Raw genomic sequence first — 19,152 nt, forward strand, 5'->3', positions numbered from 1 at the left:
GCAATTATGCTTCCTTCCTGTACGCCACAACCGTCGCTGTTTATCAACCCGAGTATTGATACCAGTACAATTTCGATGAACCAAAATTATCAATGGAGGGAGGACCAAAGAGGAAACTAATTAAAGTTTCAGACGGATAAAAAAAGAGAAGGAAGAGTAATATTATTCTATGCAAAATTTTGTAGCACTGTAATTACGCGTCATCCTGACAAGTCAATTAAGAAAAGTCTTTCTCGGAAGAATCTCAAAACGGAATTTGTTATATTATTACCAAGATGATTTCGGGATATATCGTGTACGAATGATGACGAGACGGATAGGTCATCGAACGATCGTCACGGCTCCGATCGCCGTGTCATCTCATCGGAATTGGTTCGCTTATCGTTTTCCCGGTGCATATTTTTCCGCGAAACATTTTCCTATCCGCGGATGCACAGCGACGATAGATCACTTCGATCGCGGCGATTAAAACGACAAGGCGCGCCGTTGTTGTACATCGGCAGCCGGTTATTACACGCGGGAGGTGGAAGAAAACATTTCTCATCAGAGCGCGATAGCGGGTGTTGTTGGTTTTGCGAAGCGGAAACGTCAGTGAGGTTCGACGTTTGGTGCTACGACAGCAACTCCGGCGGGCAAAAAGGGGCCAACTCTCGAATTCTATCGGGAGTAAATTAAACGGTTCCCCTTATTGCCGCCTATTTATCCGATATCGCAGGCGCGTTCCCATAAATATTTGGTCTGCGCTCATTGACCGGAGGTGAATGCGTGATCATTTATTTATCGCTACGTCGACCATTATTTCCCCGCTTTGCCGAGGCCCGGCGGCGAGGTACGAGCGCACGATTTCGGAATTCTAAAACCGCGCGAACGGCGTAATATTTTACCATAGATTAATCCGCGTCCGGCATGGCCGATATGCAACGAATAAAAATCCACTTTAATCTGTCCATCCCTTTTTCTCTCTCCGTTTCACCGCCATTCCCGCCGCGACAGATTCCGGATAAGAACCGCAGAGATGCGGCGGGTTCCTGAAAACAAGGCGAACGACCGGTATCTGTATTCAAGAGACCGTCGCCGTGAAATCCAATACAATGTACGACGCGGTTTAATTGATACGAATTCCCGGAATACGTAAAGTCGGAATTTTTTCGAGTCCGTCTCGGTTTATCGCGTTAACGGCCTTATCAGCGCTTTCTTTCCCCGATGCCGACCGTAACATCCGCGAATAATCATAATGAAATTGCATCGCCAAGTTTTTTTTCCTCCGCATTAAAGATGCGACACGCGAGTCCGGATTTATTTCCACAGCGAGAAAAGTCTCGGAAACACTTCTCCGTTGCCCGTCCTCCTTTCTCTTCGTTCCGTTCACGTTGCGCGTTACGCGTCGCGCGACATTATTACGAAAATTTCAAACAAATCACGTAGCTCGCGTCCCCGCCGGCCGATACAAATCCCTCTTTCGCCGACTTTATCGCCGTGAATCAGTTTTCGCCGTTGTGTTCCGCCCGAAACACGCAGCGCAAAATTTATTCCATGCCTGGTGAAATTATATTGCTCCGACAACGAAATTAAAGTCTTCCGGATGAACGCGCCCGCGTTGTACGCCAGCGTGCATGCGGATGCTGCCAATCATTTAAATTTTTCTCGAAGAAAAATAGCGCGTGTTTCTGCACCGATAAAGTCGCCCTGTAGTAGACGCTTGTCGTGCAAAATTTATAGACGCGGGAAGGGCGAGAGCCTCAATCTTTGCCCTCGAGTCGTATCTCGGCTTCTGGAGGGCCAGATAAATTTCACGATAACTTTAAAGGCGAGTGAAGATATATTTATATCGTAACGTTACTAATTATTATTCCGCCAAGTGAGAAAGAATTCTTTTATCGCGCGCCGTTTAATTAAAAGTGCGACGTTAATTCTTAGGGCGCGAGATGATGAAAAAATCGCCGAGCCAAGGATCGAAAATAAAGCGGCTTCGCGGTATATCCTCTTACTTCGCGGCGCTACTCTAATTATCGCTCTTGAACCCACGATGGCCGCAGGCCGACCAATGACCCGAACAAGATAACGGCTTTTAATTAATTCCATAATCTCTCCCGATTATTCTCGCGTCTAGCGTTATTCGATTATCGACGATTGCGCGCGACGATGCGTCGGACACCCCGCTCGTTGCTTTGAAGAGAATTTTAGTAACGCCATCACGGCGCGCGGTCGCGCGACCTGCTGGTCTACACACCGCTAGTTTCGGGCGTACAAAGTACTTTCGACGTTGAGCTCGTTTCGACGGTGGAGTCGCCGACGCGAGATGAATGGGGCTGCAATATCGAGAATGCGTTCGACAATCAAATTCGCATTACGCGAAGCGTGACAGGTAGAGTGGCGAGATGGGGATGACGGGCAGGGAAAAGCGGCGTGAGCGGGCGGGCGGGGGGTGCTTGGGAGGAGAGAGAGAGCGAGAGAGAGAGAGGTATGGGATCGAGCCGTTAATAAAGAACCTTTCACAAAGGGGATCTCGTGAATTATAACCGGCCGTCACGACTAACCGACGTGTAAGTGACACGAGACCACAATCAGGCATCTGTTGCGGCTTGTGCCGCTGCCGCTGCTATTGAGTATACATATCGGAACGACGATTGATACATATCGGAGTATCGGCGGCCGGCCGAATTGATTTCGGTATTGTTCGTCTGTTATCGACGTAGAGATATTTCCTGAGTACGCGGCGAGTGACGCGCCTACGATCGATTCTTTCCTTCTAATTTAGCCGCTCGGTATCGCTTGATTGAAGGCAAACGGAATTTCCCTTTCTTCCGCTTTACTCACGAGCCCTTTTAAAATCTTCCTTCTCTTTTAAGCCTTTCAAATTTGAGTTCTGCTAAAGATGAGATCTGATTTTTTCAACTCGAAGTACATCCTTTGGAAGTTTCTCGATGAAACTTCTGGATTGTTATATCAGTTATAATGGAGCGGTTAACTTTGCTTTCTCGCAAATTATCTTGCCGCTTGCTCTTCTAACAATAATCGTCCAGAATATATCACCGTGCTGTATAGAGTTACGGAAATACAGTTGGCGTCGTCGCGCAATACGGCAAATTTCACAGAGCACACTCGAGGCGACACGGTGATACGGGAAAGCAAAGACGCTCTCATGACGATCGCCCGTTCATTTCTAATTCCATTTCCAACTGCACACAACGGCCAGAATCGTGATGAACGTGGGCGGGGATGTTTACCGGGATGCGAATGTGACGATCACACCCGTCCATAGTACTTTTCAACGGCGCGCACAGATGGAGAAGGCGCGCGTGGAACCATTACCGGGGAGTGAGAACTTTTCGAGAAAGAGTAGGCGGAAGCGTGGAAACATCTCCGCAAGAAGGAAGAACGGAGTCAAGTGTACAAAGTATCCCCCGAACGATTTTCCCGACGGCGCGAAAATATGAGGACACGACTCGCGAACTATTTATATACATGTATCAAAATTTACGAGCCGCTAATGTACTGATTCCCCGCGCAGGGACGAGATACCGGGGGTCTCGTGCTTATTCGCGCGAGCTATTCGAAGGGGAGTGCGCCTCGCAAAAGTTTCGCGAGATGAAGTAAAGAGATAGGGGTGGCAGAGACTGAAAGACGGAGCGCGGGAGCGGTGAATCTGCGCGAAACGCGAGTAAATGTAATGACGATGTTTAAAGAGAAGTTTCGGCGTTTAGCTCGATACAACAATACGTCCCATTGTTGCTCTCGGCTACGTACAACAGTCGAAATTCCGGGCGGTGTTGGAGTCGGAAGGGAACTTTCCGCGATTCCAACAGCGAATAGAATCCGAGCAATTTGTGTGCTCGTGTACGTGCATTCTATACATATACATTTCTTATAATATATATATATATATATATAATGTATACATATATATTTATTTACGTACGTATATGTATGCATGCGTGTATGCACGTATGTATAATATAGACTGACAGGTGCCGGCAGAGCTCTTTAACTAAAACCGAAAGCGCCAAAACAAATCTCGCGCGCGAAAACCCTTGGCATTAATCCGGTAAAGTACGAGCCATTAGCTTCAAAGGGGCTTTGGAATTTTTGTCGGAGGTATACAGTCCCCGTTGCTGCCACTATTTCACCGCACGGCAGACCGTATATTTTTCTTGTTATTGCTGCTCCCGGATTCTCTCCCGTACGCCACGCCAATTCCCTTCCGTGAAAGCATATTCGAATGTATCCACTTCTGCCAAGCGCCGAATGTAACGCTCCCCCCTCCTCCCGCTTTTCGCCTATTGATTCACCGCTGCGTTTAACATGACTCTAATTAAACTCCGGCAGATCAGATTGTTGACGGTGGTTCATCAATATCTACGCTCGATTAACTATTTGAAGAGCATGTTTTGCGTGGAAATTCTACGAAAAACTCTTGCCGACAATTTTTCGTGCCATGCTAAATTTGAGGTTTGAAAAGTTGAATTTTAAACATTTAATTAAACGAATTTATTATAAATTATGTAAAAATCAGTCGGAGTGTGCAGTTGGAATATAATTATGCACAAAGAAATTTTGGAAAAAAAGCTTTGCAAAAATACGCTGCTCATCTGTTTTGAGATTTTACGCGGTTAGCGAGTTTTCAACCGAAACAGGTACTTGGGTCGCGCGCAATCCCGCAACTTTCGCGATTCTTCGCGCCATTTAAAACCGATCGATCAAGATATCTCTCGGACAGCGAAACTTTTTCTACGCTCGATCAATGTCTCGTGGCTGAGCTTTGTCCTTTCGTTTTCTCGACTTTCCCTAATGGCGCCTCTTGTAGTTCGATCAATGTTAACTTTAGGCCAAGTGTCGTAATGAAAAATTTAACAAATTCGGGCCGAAACTGGCACCGCCGTCTCCTCGCTTGCACCTTTTCACGGTACCTTTCACCTTTTGACACGAACAATAAAAAAAAAAAAGAAAGAAAGATAAAAGAATGATTTCTCGTTTCGCGAGTTCAAGCTCGCTTTCTGAAAGAAATGGAAACGTCGAGCTGCGCTGTCGGACTTCGCCTGCCGACGTCTTTCGGCGACAATCGACTCACTGAGCCGGTAAAAATTTTATATTCACACTTAAATAGCGCCTCAATCTTGGGCATATATATATACGTATATAACGGGGCGCGTTTATTTTGTTCGCTTCAGTTAAGTTCTTTTTGCTCGGCGCACCGCCCGCTCGCCCACCGCCGGGTGAAGTCACGCGGACAAAAGTTATCTGACTTGAAGGCTTTTCCGAAAGTACGCTGGATTCGCGTTCCACTAAGTAGAGGATTTTCGATGGCATGCAGGCAGGACAATGGCGAGTATACGAACCGACTGGCAGTCCGGTCCAAGGCGCGTCGAGCATCTCGGAGATGCGCCCGGGAAATGGTGTGGGAAATGAACACGCGCTACATCGTTGTTGTAAATAAATTTCACGTATAGAGAAATAAGCGACAGTCACGCGGATCGCGAATAGAAATTATTAAATTTGCCAACTCCGACCGCAATATGTTTTGTGCGTGCGCGGCAGCTTGTACAACGCACAGCACCGTGGGATTTAAACTTCGAATCAAGTAATCGCAAAAGCGGAGACCATTAATTATTATTATCATTAATTATCTGAGAAACGGAATATTATTCATTACTTGCATTACTGAAGCTTTATTTACGAAAATCCTTTAATAATCCTCTTTAATAATCCTTTAATAATCTAAATATGAAATCACGCATAGTCTCCATGAAGCTGCGAAGCTCCGTTCTCATTGTTGGGAATTTCTGGATCGCCACTGGACTTCTATACATTTGTTGATTGTTTACCGGTGTATTGTTCCACGTGTCCGTCACAAAATTCCACCGCGGAAAGTTATACAGGGCGGCGAATAAAGCGGATTTTGCCGCAATAGTCCGGGAAATAATCGGGCGCGAATCGCGTAATGAATTTCAATTACGCCCCGGCGCAATAATTTGCTTATGTGAAGCACTGTAATTTCGTCTATGTTCGAGCGCTCTCGAGTTCTCCAAAGTCGCGACATTTGTACGCTGTTGCGCGTCGCCGTTTGTTCTACGTGACTACGCGCGTAAATGCGCTCCTGCGCACGGGATGTGCGCTCGCGCGATATAAACCGTGTGTAAACTGTAATACGGCGCGACTGACAATTGCCGAGCCGAATTAACCCCGATTAGCCCTCCTCGCGAGTTAAAGCAATAAAACTCTTCCCTTGACAAATCGTTGGACGGAACGCGTCAATGAGAGCTGATCGCGCATGGCGATCGGGAATGCGAGCCGCCGATCGCGCGAAACAACTTTTTTTCTCTCTCTCGGATCGTCGAACCGTGACGTCAATAAAATGGAATATCTAGATGAATCATGCATGAGACGAGGAAATAGATTCCTGGATGTTCCTTCCGCTTGGCGCGCGTGCGCGGCAATGCACGCGCGCATTAATATTCGTATTGCGCGAATTCTCAGAAGACTCGATGCTATGCAGGGCCGTAAAGCCGTAAAGGGATTGAAACCGGTATAATTTTCGATACATTCAGTTTTCTATGCTGCAGCTGTAGAGACGCGGACTTTAACGAGAGAAAATAAAGTGAAAATAAAAAATTTAGATAAAAATTATTATATTTATCATTACTTTCTAATAATCGCTAATCATTGTCCAACAATCTTCAAAGCACTATTGGTTACAAGTACGGAGAAATTCGATTTAAAATCGCGGAAGAGCTCTCTCTGATTATAATCTTCTGAGCCATTAGACTGTTTGACGATGTATTGACCTTTGATCGCTAGCACTTAAATGCTTTCGTAGAAATAATCTCGGCTCTTTCACGGCGCGCAGTGAATTATCGATACCGCCCGAGCGAATCCGAGTAATATCGCGGCGCGCAGAAAAGGCCGATACGAAGATTATCGCGTACGAAGATTAAGCTTGCCGACCGACAAAAACGTGAGTTTTCCATCAAACTCGCGAAAAGTGTGAAGTAAGTTACGAACGACGGCAATGGTGGCGGGGCGTTAAAGCGGCGCAGCGGCGGCAGCGAAGATATCGAAAATACATTGCGAAGTATAAAGCCGTGACCCCGGCTATAGCATGGGTCGGGGGCTTATGAATACTTTATAAGCACCGCTCTTATTCGCCCATCGTGTAGCTCTCTGACGCCGGTTTTCTTGATCCCTTGGCTGCGGGGGCCGGCGTGTGTGCGCGCGCGCGGGGGCAATTTCTGCTGTGCGAAACTGCAGCGAGAACGGTTACGCCATGCATAATATCGCATGCGACCTTGTGCGTTTCGTGACAAACGAGATGCGGCGGCAGGATGCAAATCGCGTGAGCGCGAGAGACGTCTTCGTAGACGCGCGAAAACGAGGTGAGGAGGAATCGTTCGATCTCTCACGTCTCCGGTGCCGCGTGTGCGTGCGTGTGCGACGAGGACGAGGGCGTCGAGGAAAGGAGGAGGTTATTGAGGCTTAAGCCGCTAGGTACTCCATTAGCGGCGACGTGCCAAGGAGTAGTTTGTCAAAGAGCGATGCATTTGCATAATTGCCGTGCGCGCCGAATAATTATGCGCGTATCCATTGGGTAATAAAGTCGAAGCTAGACGACAGCGAGGACGATTTCCACCTGCCTGCGTGACAGGCGCGGTGCCGCCAAGTGTCGTTTTAATCTCTCCCACCCGCGCGCCGCGCACGCCGCCTAGTAATTTATAGCGGCTCAACGCGCGTTTACAATTTGCACGCGTGTATCGGTTAAGGAATTGCATAGTAAACCAATAATTTCGTAATCTTCTACGCGTGTATCTGCTGAAAAACATCGCGAAAGAATCGTAAATGTTCCGCGTAACGCACGTGTGAATCAAAGACAAGCAATAACTCGCTACGTACGAAGCCGTTTGTCAAGACGCGATTCATTTGCATACTAATCACCGCGCGAGCGCATCCTGAGAGTATTAAACGAGCAGAAGTCGGCAGTATATCTCCCACGATTATTCTCTAATTCCGGAGTGCAATCAGATTTGATATTTTATATGTACATCCATCTCTATTAATCTCTCTCTTTCTGCCTGGAAAGATTGCGATTGCGATCCCACGTGGATCTTCGCGTGTTATCTGCGTTCAATTATATTCATCATGCCTTTTTTGCGAAATAAACTCTCTAAAAATTTTATGACGAATCACATCTGTTACTCTTTTGCTTTCCTTCTAATTGTCGCATTTATCACTTCGTGTTTTTCTTTTCCGACCAAAACCAACTGACATTAATATCCATGTTTCTCGAGCTTAAAATAACAAATGTCTAATTCCACGCGGAATACTTCCGTGCCGCACGGAAGCTCCGGGAAGCGCGCCCGCTTCGTCAAGTGCCGACGTGTCGAGATGCTGTTTGTCAAAGTCCGATGTATTTGCATAATTCAACGAGCTGCCGGCTTACACTTACGAGAATGCACGTAGGATAACGCGGACTCAATTTATGATCATTTTTGCAACGCTGGGAATGTCGATATCGGTTGTGGAAGCAAGGTAACTTTTCGACCTCCTCCACTTCGCCCCGGCGGAGGAGTTCGTTATAAGGAGACTGCCATCGCGGCGAAGCTCGACCTCTCTATCTCTCTCTCTCTCTCTCTCTCTTCGTCTTTCTCTCAGAAGAAGCTGGGCGGCCAGGGATCGTGTTTCCGCGAGGCGCAACGATGCGTTTGCATAATTTACCAGCTGATGGACGCAGCTGGAGCGTAAACTTTGCGCAACAATCTCGAAATTAAATTTGCAGCGACTTTTAGCACATTGCGGAGAGCGGCACGCCGACACCGAAAGGAGATTCGTTACAACTTTAAACGGTGTTTAAGAAGCACGTTTGGGTATACGCTCGGCCAGTTCGTCGTAATAATGTACAGGGTGTTCGATAATAGGGCCAGTTGGCGCGCACGCAAACATTTGGCGGTGCAAACATTTGGCGCACAAACATCTCGAAATCCTTTGAATATTCAGATACGTATACGAATGAACTCCTGTTCAAACTAAACCCTCATTTTTGGCACAATCAGCGTTGCATGTTTACGAGAAAAATATTTTCTAATTACTAGCCGAGATATAATAAATTTTTTGCGGCACAGTTTGCGTGCGAAGTAAGCTACGAAATACTAACGGATTAAAGATTGTCGTTAACTCTGATCGACGGTTAAATTTTCGATCGCTATCATTAATCGTAAGTTCGATCAAGTTTCGCTCGGTTTCGCCGAAGGAGCTCGAAGTGAATTTCGTACCTTAAGGCGCTTCATAAGGTACGAAACAACGAAGAATTTGCATGCCGATGCCCGGCCGAGCGTTTAACTTTCTCGGTATCCGCGCATTAGATAAACAGTAGCCCGTCCGCAACGTTAGCCAGCCTCGGGGCTGTCTTTACACGTGACTAATTGCTAAAATTTTCCAGGCGCAGACTCCGAAACTACGAGCGACGCAATCGACCGGTTCCTTGAGATCTGGCGAGAAGAGGCGTGAGAACGACGGATGCCCCTGTGAAACGATCCCTCAGCGTGAGTGATTATAAACTTTTCCAGCGAAATTCTCAGGGTCTTTTTCCTTTTTTTTTTTTTTTTTTTTTAATCGTGCGGCGTTCGCGATATCGGGATTTTATTGAGACGTGAAGAGTCTAAAATCGCGCCGGACATCGAAGACGCGTTAATGGAGGGTCACGTTGTTGGAGGGCCGGTACTAAATTTCATTTGCATTTCGAAGATTAATACCAGGCCGCACCTGCCGGCGGCGCGGTTCGGTGCGGCGTGCGGTGCGCGCGCGAGACGATCGATTATTTCGGGCTCATAAATTCCGACCTTAAGCAGAACTCGCGCGCGCGCGAGGGCGCAACGCAGTTAATTTTACGAATAGATTGCGCCGGTATACTCCGTAAATCCCGCCCTTACTTCCTAGCATCTGCGTCAGATTACGCGCCGGAATATTAAAGCTGCGAACTCCTCGCCGCTTCCGCCGGCGCGCTAAGTCGACTTGACCGGCGAGTTCCAACGCGGAAACCGAAGAGGGTAGCGAGCGGAGGGGGGGAGGAGGATGTAGCGTGCGGCACGTTAACGACGACGAGAAACGACGGCTCGGATCCTCCGGCGGAGTTGTACGGCGATGGCCCTTTCGCGTTTCGTAAACATCGTAAACTGCGAATCATTGGAAGTGACAGGCAGACGGCCTGACTGTTCACGAAGAACTCCGACGTCGCGACGTTGATAGCCCTTAACTTTGCGCATGCTAATGCGACATCCAGCGGGGAGCGAGGGTGAGTGAGGGAGGGAGAAGTAAAGAGAGGGCGGCCGCCCTGACAACGCCGTAGCTACTTCCATCGCTCTCGCGGACGGAACAATGAGTATCCGAGGAAACAATGGCACGAGGAAGTGCCCGTACAACGGGCGAAATCGTACCTTGTTAGAGAAATTTTAAGCGGGCGATGATATCATATCGCTACGGCGCGTTGTTCTTTGGACAGATCGACATCTCGTCGAAACAGCAAGCTCCAAAAGTACGATGCCGAAGGAAAAAGCGGTATCATATTTTTCTTGGAATTATTTTTCTCAAAAGAGAAAATCCCGGATTTCATTGTCGATTCTTGTTAATGATCAAAATTTCGCATCTCATTAATTAATTCTCAAATACTCAACTTGAATCGCAAATTAAAAACTCTGTTGCAGTACGAGTTTATCACGCGAAAATATTTGAAGAAAGAGCGTGATATCTGTCACGTCGTAATCTTCGAGTTCTAATAAGAAAAATTCAAATAATATAGACAAAGCTCCGCGCGGCGCGGCGTAATTGCGAAATCCGCCGGGACGTCCAAGGCCGATAACATTATGCACGCGTATCGGCCGCGACCTGCTTACTGTAAAAAACGGCGAACATCACGTACGTGTGTTATACTATTACCGCTGAGAACGTATCGTCTGTATCCGTATTGTTTACGATCGGCGGTGGCGGCAGCCAGCGGCTGGGGTACTCGTGCACGCGTGTACGGAAAAATAATGTTGACCATTTCCATAAAGTTCATCGCTGCGCCAGGCTCGTCCGCCGGAGAAGACGATACCGCCTGCCATCACGGAACGCTATCTGAGTACGAACTCAAACTAGGAGAGTAGAGTCGGGACAGAGTAGGATGAACGCGGGAGGTGGAGGGTCTGAAATAACAGTCGAGTGTACTCGACGATGTAGCGTACAGAGCGTGGAGAAACGCTATCGTTTTTCCCATGTACCTGCCAAAAGTTTGTCCCGAGTTACGAAGGTAGGACGTCGTCGAAGAAAACTCATTGAGAAAGACCGGAATCAAATGTCTCTCTCGTGCCCGCCGCCCTAACTTTTCCCGCCCGGTTTTAATCTTATTCCCTCCTTTATTCTCTCAATCGCTTTAATTTTTCTCATTACGGGCGCGATATCGTTTGAACGAATCGAATCGCGATGATCGCTCGTTCGACAGTTTTGATTGCGTAATGCAGGTTTCAATCAAAGCTGTAGATGAGTTCTTAACGGTGGAAAGTACTTTTTGGCAATATCAAAGAATTAGAAGTAGATAAAAGTATTCCAAAAAGTTATGTCATTACATATTATAAGAAAAAGAAATTTATATGTTACGCAAGCAAAATGTATAATTTGCATAAATTTTATTTGCATTTATATTTATTTGCGGCTATATTTTTATTGCAGTTTTCACATTTAAGTGAAGTTATTTCTACGATATGTAATTTATCCTTTGTGTAAATTACATAAATTTGTGCTCCGAAGGATCCCAAGAAAACCTTTCGGATACCGGCTTAAGCGCGCTCGATGACAGAGCGAGCCGCATTGTTATCGTTCCTCTTGCGAACCTGAATTCGAACCGCGAACAACGCTCGCCGGATGTTACGAGCCGAAGCATAATTGGCTAAATAAGCGCGTAAGCCCGCGGCTTAACTTGCACTCAAGAACTCGTTTCGCATTTACGCGCTCCGTTTGCCGGGCTTGCTCAGGGGAGGGATCCGGGAATTTCGGAATTGCGGCGCACGCCTGTTGTACAAGGTGTCCCGTACTTCCCTTTATCTACGAATTAATTTAAAGCTGATTTTCCCTTCATCACAATTTACTTTGTTACCTTTTTTGCTAATCTTGTATCAATTCACTCTTGAGATTTCAAATTAGAAATATTAAAATTTTATTAAAGCAAAATCGTCATTTAAATTTCGACGAAGAACAAAACTTTATCTGCCTTCATTTCTAAAGCTAAACTTGCGCAATTTCCTGAATTTTCACTGTCGCTTATTCAAGAATTACAGCCGAAGTTGGGCTTGTTTTTGTTAATGAAATATCAGTCGCCTGCATACTGGCCCAGGAATTCGTGCGCAGGAAGGAGCGCGGGAAGCCCGGGACACCCTATCGATACCGCACAGCTCGAGACTGCAGCCGCAGCGAGCGTCTCGTGCATTCGCGTGCATATATCTGAAATTGGCGAAATTGACGCGCCTAGCACTTGGGGGGGTAGTGTAAATATTATGCATATCGCGGTACAAACGGCGGGAAGGGCCATCGGCACAGGGGGGAATGCGCACCGGATGGGTATCGACCGTTCTCCCTCGTTTCGACGACACGAGGGACCGAAGTTCTCCGTCGGCACTTAAGTGCGCTAATAACCAGAGTGCTCTCGCGTTCCATTTGGGAATGCCACTATTCCGCTCGACAAATAGTATCCATTCTTTCTCTCTCTCTCTTTTTTCTACTCCCCCCCCCTCTCTGTCTATTTTCTTTTTTTTTCGTTGCAGTTTTTCCCGGCAACGTAACGGGGTGTGCGAGAACGCGCGACGATATCGTCGCCGCAGTGCGTGAAATGATCACCCTGCAGCGGTATTTTTCAACCGCTGTTCCAACCTCCGACCACTGATTATTTCTATGGAACAGTTCAATGAGCATTCTTTAGATGTCTCGCGGGATTTTCCTCGAAAAATAGATGTATTATTATGCTGACTGTAAATAATGCCGCGAGTTGAATACTTTGTGATAAAATGCGTACTGTAACATGGCATTTCTTTTTTTAAACACTCAATACATAAAATAATTTAAAAAAAAATATATATATATATATATATACGTATATAATTATTATTATAAGATAATTTATTGACATTAATTTGAAAGTAATATAACACAAAGATTGAGAGAAAAATTGTTTAAATAAAAAAGAATATAGCAAACTTCTCTATTGCATCACAGTAATCGCCGTTTAATATTTTTTAATTTGTTGGTCTTATTGCATCATAGAAGCTAGTGCTCATTTAACTTCATTTAGTGCTATAAATATGTATAGAAGGTCGGTGAAATTTCACAGAATATTTCGAATAATTTTATTCTTAAGGCGTTTCACGAAGGGAATACACGCAAGTAAAATTAGTTAGCGAGTTTCATATATGGCGAGATACGACTATGATATTACCTGACCCGAGAACCCACCTGATCTCTCATCGAAAACCCGATCTCGCCAACTCGTTGAGGGAAACACATACTCGAAATGCACAGGTAACGACGCGATTTCTGGTCGGAAATGTCTGGCGTCGTCCTTCGTTTCCGCAGATTGACGATAGATATTGCGATAAACGCCTTTATCCTTAATTACCGCGTCACATAACAGTAAAGACAAGAGGGTATAACGGCGATGAACACAAGTGGAGTAAATGGCTTTGCGACTTGAAAATTGGATACACTTGACGAAACGCACGATCGCGATAGGGTATCTATCTGTGGCATGTCTATGTTATATTAATGCTAGAAATATATACACTGCGAGTTTAATTTGTCACTCTTCGTTAATTCGAAGCGATTTCCAAAAAACTAAACGCATTTCTAAACAAATAAAATTGGTTAAAAAATCCTAATTTTTGAGTTGCAAGAAATATATAATTATTTGGAAAAAAAAAAAATAAAGAATCGTATCACTAAAACGGAAAGAACAAAGTAGTAATAAATTCGATTACTCGCGTAATTTTTAAACAACTCTTGTTCTTTGTTATCTATTTGTGTTTTATGCTTCGACATGAACGAGAAGTGTAATACGAACGCGGGATTGTCTCGGATAAATCGACTTGGCATTAACTATGAGCGCGTCATAACTATAGTTTGAGGAAATGAAATTCGCTCGTTAATAAGTGTCGTACGTGGTAATTAAAGTCACGCCAGCGCGACGACGGCGCGAGCGACGTGACGCGAATATATTATGAACACGCAAGTAATCCAGAATCTAGACTACTGGTAAAATGTATTATAAAATTGAACGTAGCTTCGCTGCATAAATTAATTGAATCAGCGTGACCGTCTTTCACGCCGGACTGTCACGAATACACATTCCTTTGTAGCTGATTTACATCACACGCAGTTGAAAAAATCGTGACAAAAAATATTCTGAATCGGATTGACTAGGGTGCGATGGCGCGTTGAGTATGAATTTAGAATTCTTTTAAAAGCAATTTGAACAGTGCTGGTAGCTGAAACTCTTTACCCGCGTTATAGCGTTCTTTGACGAAAACCCGAAATTCTAATCAAAACCGTCGAATTTTCGAGGTACGAATTTCACGTGCTCTCGATGTTACTCTCGAGGCCGTGTATTTTTTTCGTTCCAATATCGAGTCTAGCCGAGGTCACGTTTGTAATTTACAGGCCACAAAAACCGTAGTCGTCTCGAAACGACCGTGTCGGTGCTGCCCTTTTATTTCCGCAGTAACCGCCGCAGTGCATTGAGAACGTCTTTGAGCCGTCCGAAGTACAAGATAAACCCGCTTCGAGAATGAATGTCTTCGATTTTGAACGAGCTAGTCGCGTTACTCTGTTAGAAATATGACACGGTTGCGCGGTGTGCCATTTGGCTGGGGTCCTAAATGTTATCAGCATGTACGCACACATATCGTGTGCCGATGTGTATATAGAGATATATAGTCTGGCGTAATACGAAAAATATGAAGAATGTGATACAACAATAATTTAGTGATAAAAAGATCGATAATGAGGAAAGTAATAAAAATAATAAACCAAGTATTCTTAATAAAATAATTAATATGTAATTAAAATAAATGTGCACTTGTAAAAAATTTTGCTTCATGTATATAAATATGAATTCGGTGAAAATCATAGAGAGAGAGAGAAATTGATATTTTGATTTCACGTCATTTCACGTCGTCGGAGAGGGTGTCAGAGACGTCGACGCGGACGCGACGCCGTTTACAACGATAACGTTTTCGGGAGGGCTGCTACCAGTGTCAAGGTCGGAATTCCTGGACCGGCGCGATAATGCGCGTATTGTCCTAGGTTAGGCACAAGCTGCGGGACTTTTATTAGCTGTCTTTCCGCGAGGCACACACGCGGGGGATTTTCTACGTCAGACTCGTCGGTGCCGGTAAATTGTGCCGCGTATCTCCTCGGTCCGCCTGCGGAACCCCAGGTGCGGAGTTAATATATGAGCCGCATGAGGAAACGAGCTCGAGTGATTCATGACGCGATACGGCCGATGAAACGCGCGATTATTTTAACTCCCAGAGAGAAAGGTGATAGCGAGAGCGAGAAAGAGAGAGAGAGAGAGAGGGACAGACGGAGATGGAAAATGAGCCGAGAAAAATTAATGTCTCAAAGAAGGCTTCGCGCGATATATCATGCGAATTCCGGAATCTTCGCTTACGATTGCACGTCAGAAGAACGTGGCGTTCTCCTCGAGGGGAGACGACGACCTTCACACGGACACGAAGAAAACGTGGACGGTTGTTATCGAGTGCTGCGGCGGCATGTGGGAAAGTCTTTTCGCGAGACGCGCTATCCGATTTCGCGTTCGGATTGGCAGCTTCTCGGCGCCGATATTGTGTACCCGAGGAAATTGACTGTGCGGCTCGCGGGGTAAGGAGAGAAAGAAAAAGACTGTTTGCCGGCGAATATCTCGCGTCTCTCGCCAAGAAGACGCGTGACGCGGTCGATCGATCGCGGCATTACGTTGCAATTATTCGCGGCAGGCGTGGCGTTATCGCTTAGAAACAGAGCCGAGCGAGGTTCGCATCTGCAATTAACTAAATAATACGGTTTCGTTAAATGCGATGCAATTTATAGATTCATTTATAGATCCATTTAGCAATTAGAAGCTATTTCTCGGTAGATCACGTCGCATCTATCAGCATCGGAAATGCAATGCTGCGAGAAGCGAAAAAGCACTCTCGCAGGAAGAGGAAGAGAGAGAGAGAGAGAGAGAAAGGGAGAGAAAGAGACGCGGTAGGGCATGTGAGTGAGTTAGGAGCGGCAAACATTCGATACGTTTCCCGCGCAATCTCGGGGATCCAGTGTTTGCGCGTATGATCATTTGTCACCTTAGCCCGAACGGTCTTTTTACGCGCGTGTTTCAGCGGAGATTTCCGCAATAATACGGAAGAGAGAAGGACCGATGCGCTGCGCGAATAAAGGATTCGGGTTCTGGATAAGAGATGGCGATTTAGTGAAAAAAATCGAAAGAAAAAAAAACGGAAAGGGATGGAAAAAGAGCGAGGTGAATTTTCCCGAGGCTACGACCGCTCGAGCGTTACCGGCAAAATTGGCTTCGTGAAGTCGATCGCCGCGGAATGTTCATACCGTTGTGTGTTCGTATATTGCTAGCGAGTTTCCACCGCCGAATTTATAATCCTACGTGCGAGAGTTTTAAAAAACGTGACGGCCAACAGTAGCGGCAATATGCGTGGAAAAAAAAGTATGCACATACAACGGGCCCTTTGTGAAGGATATATCGCGCACGATAAAGCTTCGTGCCGAGTGTTCTTTCACCGCCGCGATTTCTGTCCTCATTACGCTCGCGAATAATTTCGTCGTCGTCGATTATGCAATCGATTGGAAATACTGCAATCGGTATAATTACGACGAATTTCAGATTTTAATGTTACGCAACGATGAGCAATGGTTTATTTCGACATAGCTGAATAATGCAGCGTAAAGAAATATGATTCTATTGTCAAGAAGAAAATAAAATACTTCAGTCCGTTAAATAATACAAAAGTTTAAAACATTATTAATTATCAGCGTTATTATTTTCCGACTTTTATTTTTGTAATTATTACTGATGATGATATGTTATAGAATATATTCTGAGAATCAATTAAAAAAACATTACGCGCTGTATTTATTATTTCCATTTCAGTTTCTTAATTGTTTTTGCTTCTATTGATAATGACTCTTAGGGTGTGGGTGTTCTTAAAATTAATTAGAAAATATACATAGAAATAGGATATTACGGTAACACAATTTTTTTCTAAATTGAAAACATAATATGTTAGTTGTTAATCATCAGATATATAGCTGTAAATTAAAATGGTTAATTTGCATTTACTAGTTATTAATTTTATGTTTATAGCAAGGATATATTTTATTAATATTATATTATATTTTTAAAATATTTAAAAAGCTTCCTAAGAAATATTTTTCAAGTATTTTTGGTCAAATATTCGATAACTCGTCATTATTTGTGATGCGTACACATGTCGCGCGTGTCACATTAGTCACCTTGGGAATGTTATATTTTTAATCTTGAAGGAGAGACCGTGCCTGAAGGGTGGAGATCGATGATCGATGAATCGTAAGCGCATTTATCATCGCGTAGAAAAATAAGCAGTGACAAGCCGAGCCTATAAATGTGGTTTTGTATTAAGAATTGCAAGAAATCGATCATACGTCGTCGGTTGCGGACAAAAATACCGGGCTTTTTCTTTACGTTTTTCGTCATTTTTTTTATTTAGCTTTAGAAAACTGATGTCAGAGTTGTTTTCGTCGCGCACAATTATGGTTTGATTGAGTTTCGCTAAAGAAAATATTATTTCAATTTTTCAGAAAAAAAAATATCTCCGATCTTGTATCCATTATCGAACGTTCCCGATGGGGTATCATCGAAAACAAACTTCGAATCGAAAGCAAAATATTATCATAATGAGTTTTACCGTGTATACCGGATGCAGCTTGTGTAATAAACGAGATATAACGTACGCGCGTGTAATTTACCTTCCCTTTCGCTGGTAAATGTCGGTAAACGACGGTAAACGACGCGAGGGTATTTCGTCGGACTATCCGTTTTGCGTAACCCTCGGTTTTCCGGCCGGTGTCGCCGTAAAGCCGAGAGTGCTATTGCTCTCTCCCCATCTTCGTCTTTCTACTCAGGTCATCTTGAAGAAACTTCTGGTCAGTTCTAACTTCGGAGCAGTTCTATCCGTTGTATTACGAGCGCTAAACGAAAACTCGAACAGGTTGCACAAGAGTCTTTCTATTTCTTCTCTATTTAACTCCACGAATTTTTCGTACGATTATGTGATTTGCTTCGCGAAAGCGATTTATATAATAAATAAACATTTTAAAAAATATGTTAAATATATTCAAATATCAAAAGTAATATAAGCATGTATCGTTCTTCAATACTTCACAGACAATATGAATCTTAAAACTGAAATAAAAAATTTTCAAAGATTCTTATTTTAATAAAAAAATTGATTTTTTTGCAAACTATATTAGATCACAAAAGATTAAAGATTTATCGTGATATTTGACCTAATCGATCATCGTAAGACTCAAAGCACGTCTCGCAAAGTCCAATCTATCGGGTCTTCGTTTATGATTTACCGTAAACGTAAGTTATCGCGTGAAATTTTTGCGCGCAAGTCTCCCTCCGCCTTCTACCGATATCACGTCAACACGCGCGGATAATGCCGTCGTGTTTTTGTCGTTGAAATAAAAGGCAGGAAAAGGCCGGAGGTGTATACGTCCCTCAACGTCGTCAGGCGTCAAGCGAGCTCGCGTCACCATTCGTAAACGCCGTAGCATGGAAGGGACATTAGGAGCGAAAATGCAGGGACAGAGAAGGATTTTTTCGACGACGCTCTTACGGAAATTAAAGTTTTGACAGGTGGCGCAATAATGGCGGAATGAACTTGCTAATCCAATAACAACTAATTGACGTATTGCAGTCACAAAAAAACTGCACAAACACAATAATGAAGCGCATAGAAAACTAGATATTTTAGTTATATCAAAAGTTACAGTATAAAAAAAGAAACAGAAAAAACGCGAAAGTATTAAAGAGCGATATAAGCATGGGTACGCAAATGCCGCGTAATCGATTTTATTCATTGTGAAATACGT

General features: G+C 44.5%; 2 protein-coding genes across 5 annotated transcripts in view; one reads left to right on the top strand and one right to left on the bottom strand.

The window, feature by feature from the left end:
* The window catches only part of Smyd4-2 (SET and MYND domain containing, class 4, member 2), a 106,131-nt gene that overhangs the window by 69,084 nt on the left and 17,895 nt on the right, over positions 1–19,152 (bottom strand). The gene's annotated exons all lie outside the window — the stretch shown is intronic.
* Positions 1–19,152, top strand: part of LOC105678744 (growth factor receptor-bound protein 14-like) — a 242,162-nt gene that overhangs the window by 23,072 nt on the left and 199,938 nt on the right. The window contains exon 2 of one of the 2 annotated variants that reach the window (XM_012378310.2): positions 9,428–9,530. The exons of the other annotated variant lie outside the window; for it this stretch is intronic. The gene's annotated coding sequence lies outside the window, so the exon portion shown is untranslated. The remainder of the gene's footprint in view (positions 1–9,427; positions 9,531–19,152) is intronic. 2 annotated transcript variants of the gene reach the window in all.

Source organism: Linepithema humile, chromosome 6, assembly GCF_040581485.1.
Source record: "Linepithema humile isolate Giens D197 chromosome 6, Lhum_UNIL_v1.0, whole genome shotgun sequence".
Taxonomy (NCBI): Eukaryota; Metazoa; Arthropoda; class Insecta; order Hymenoptera; family Formicidae; genus Linepithema; species Linepithema humile.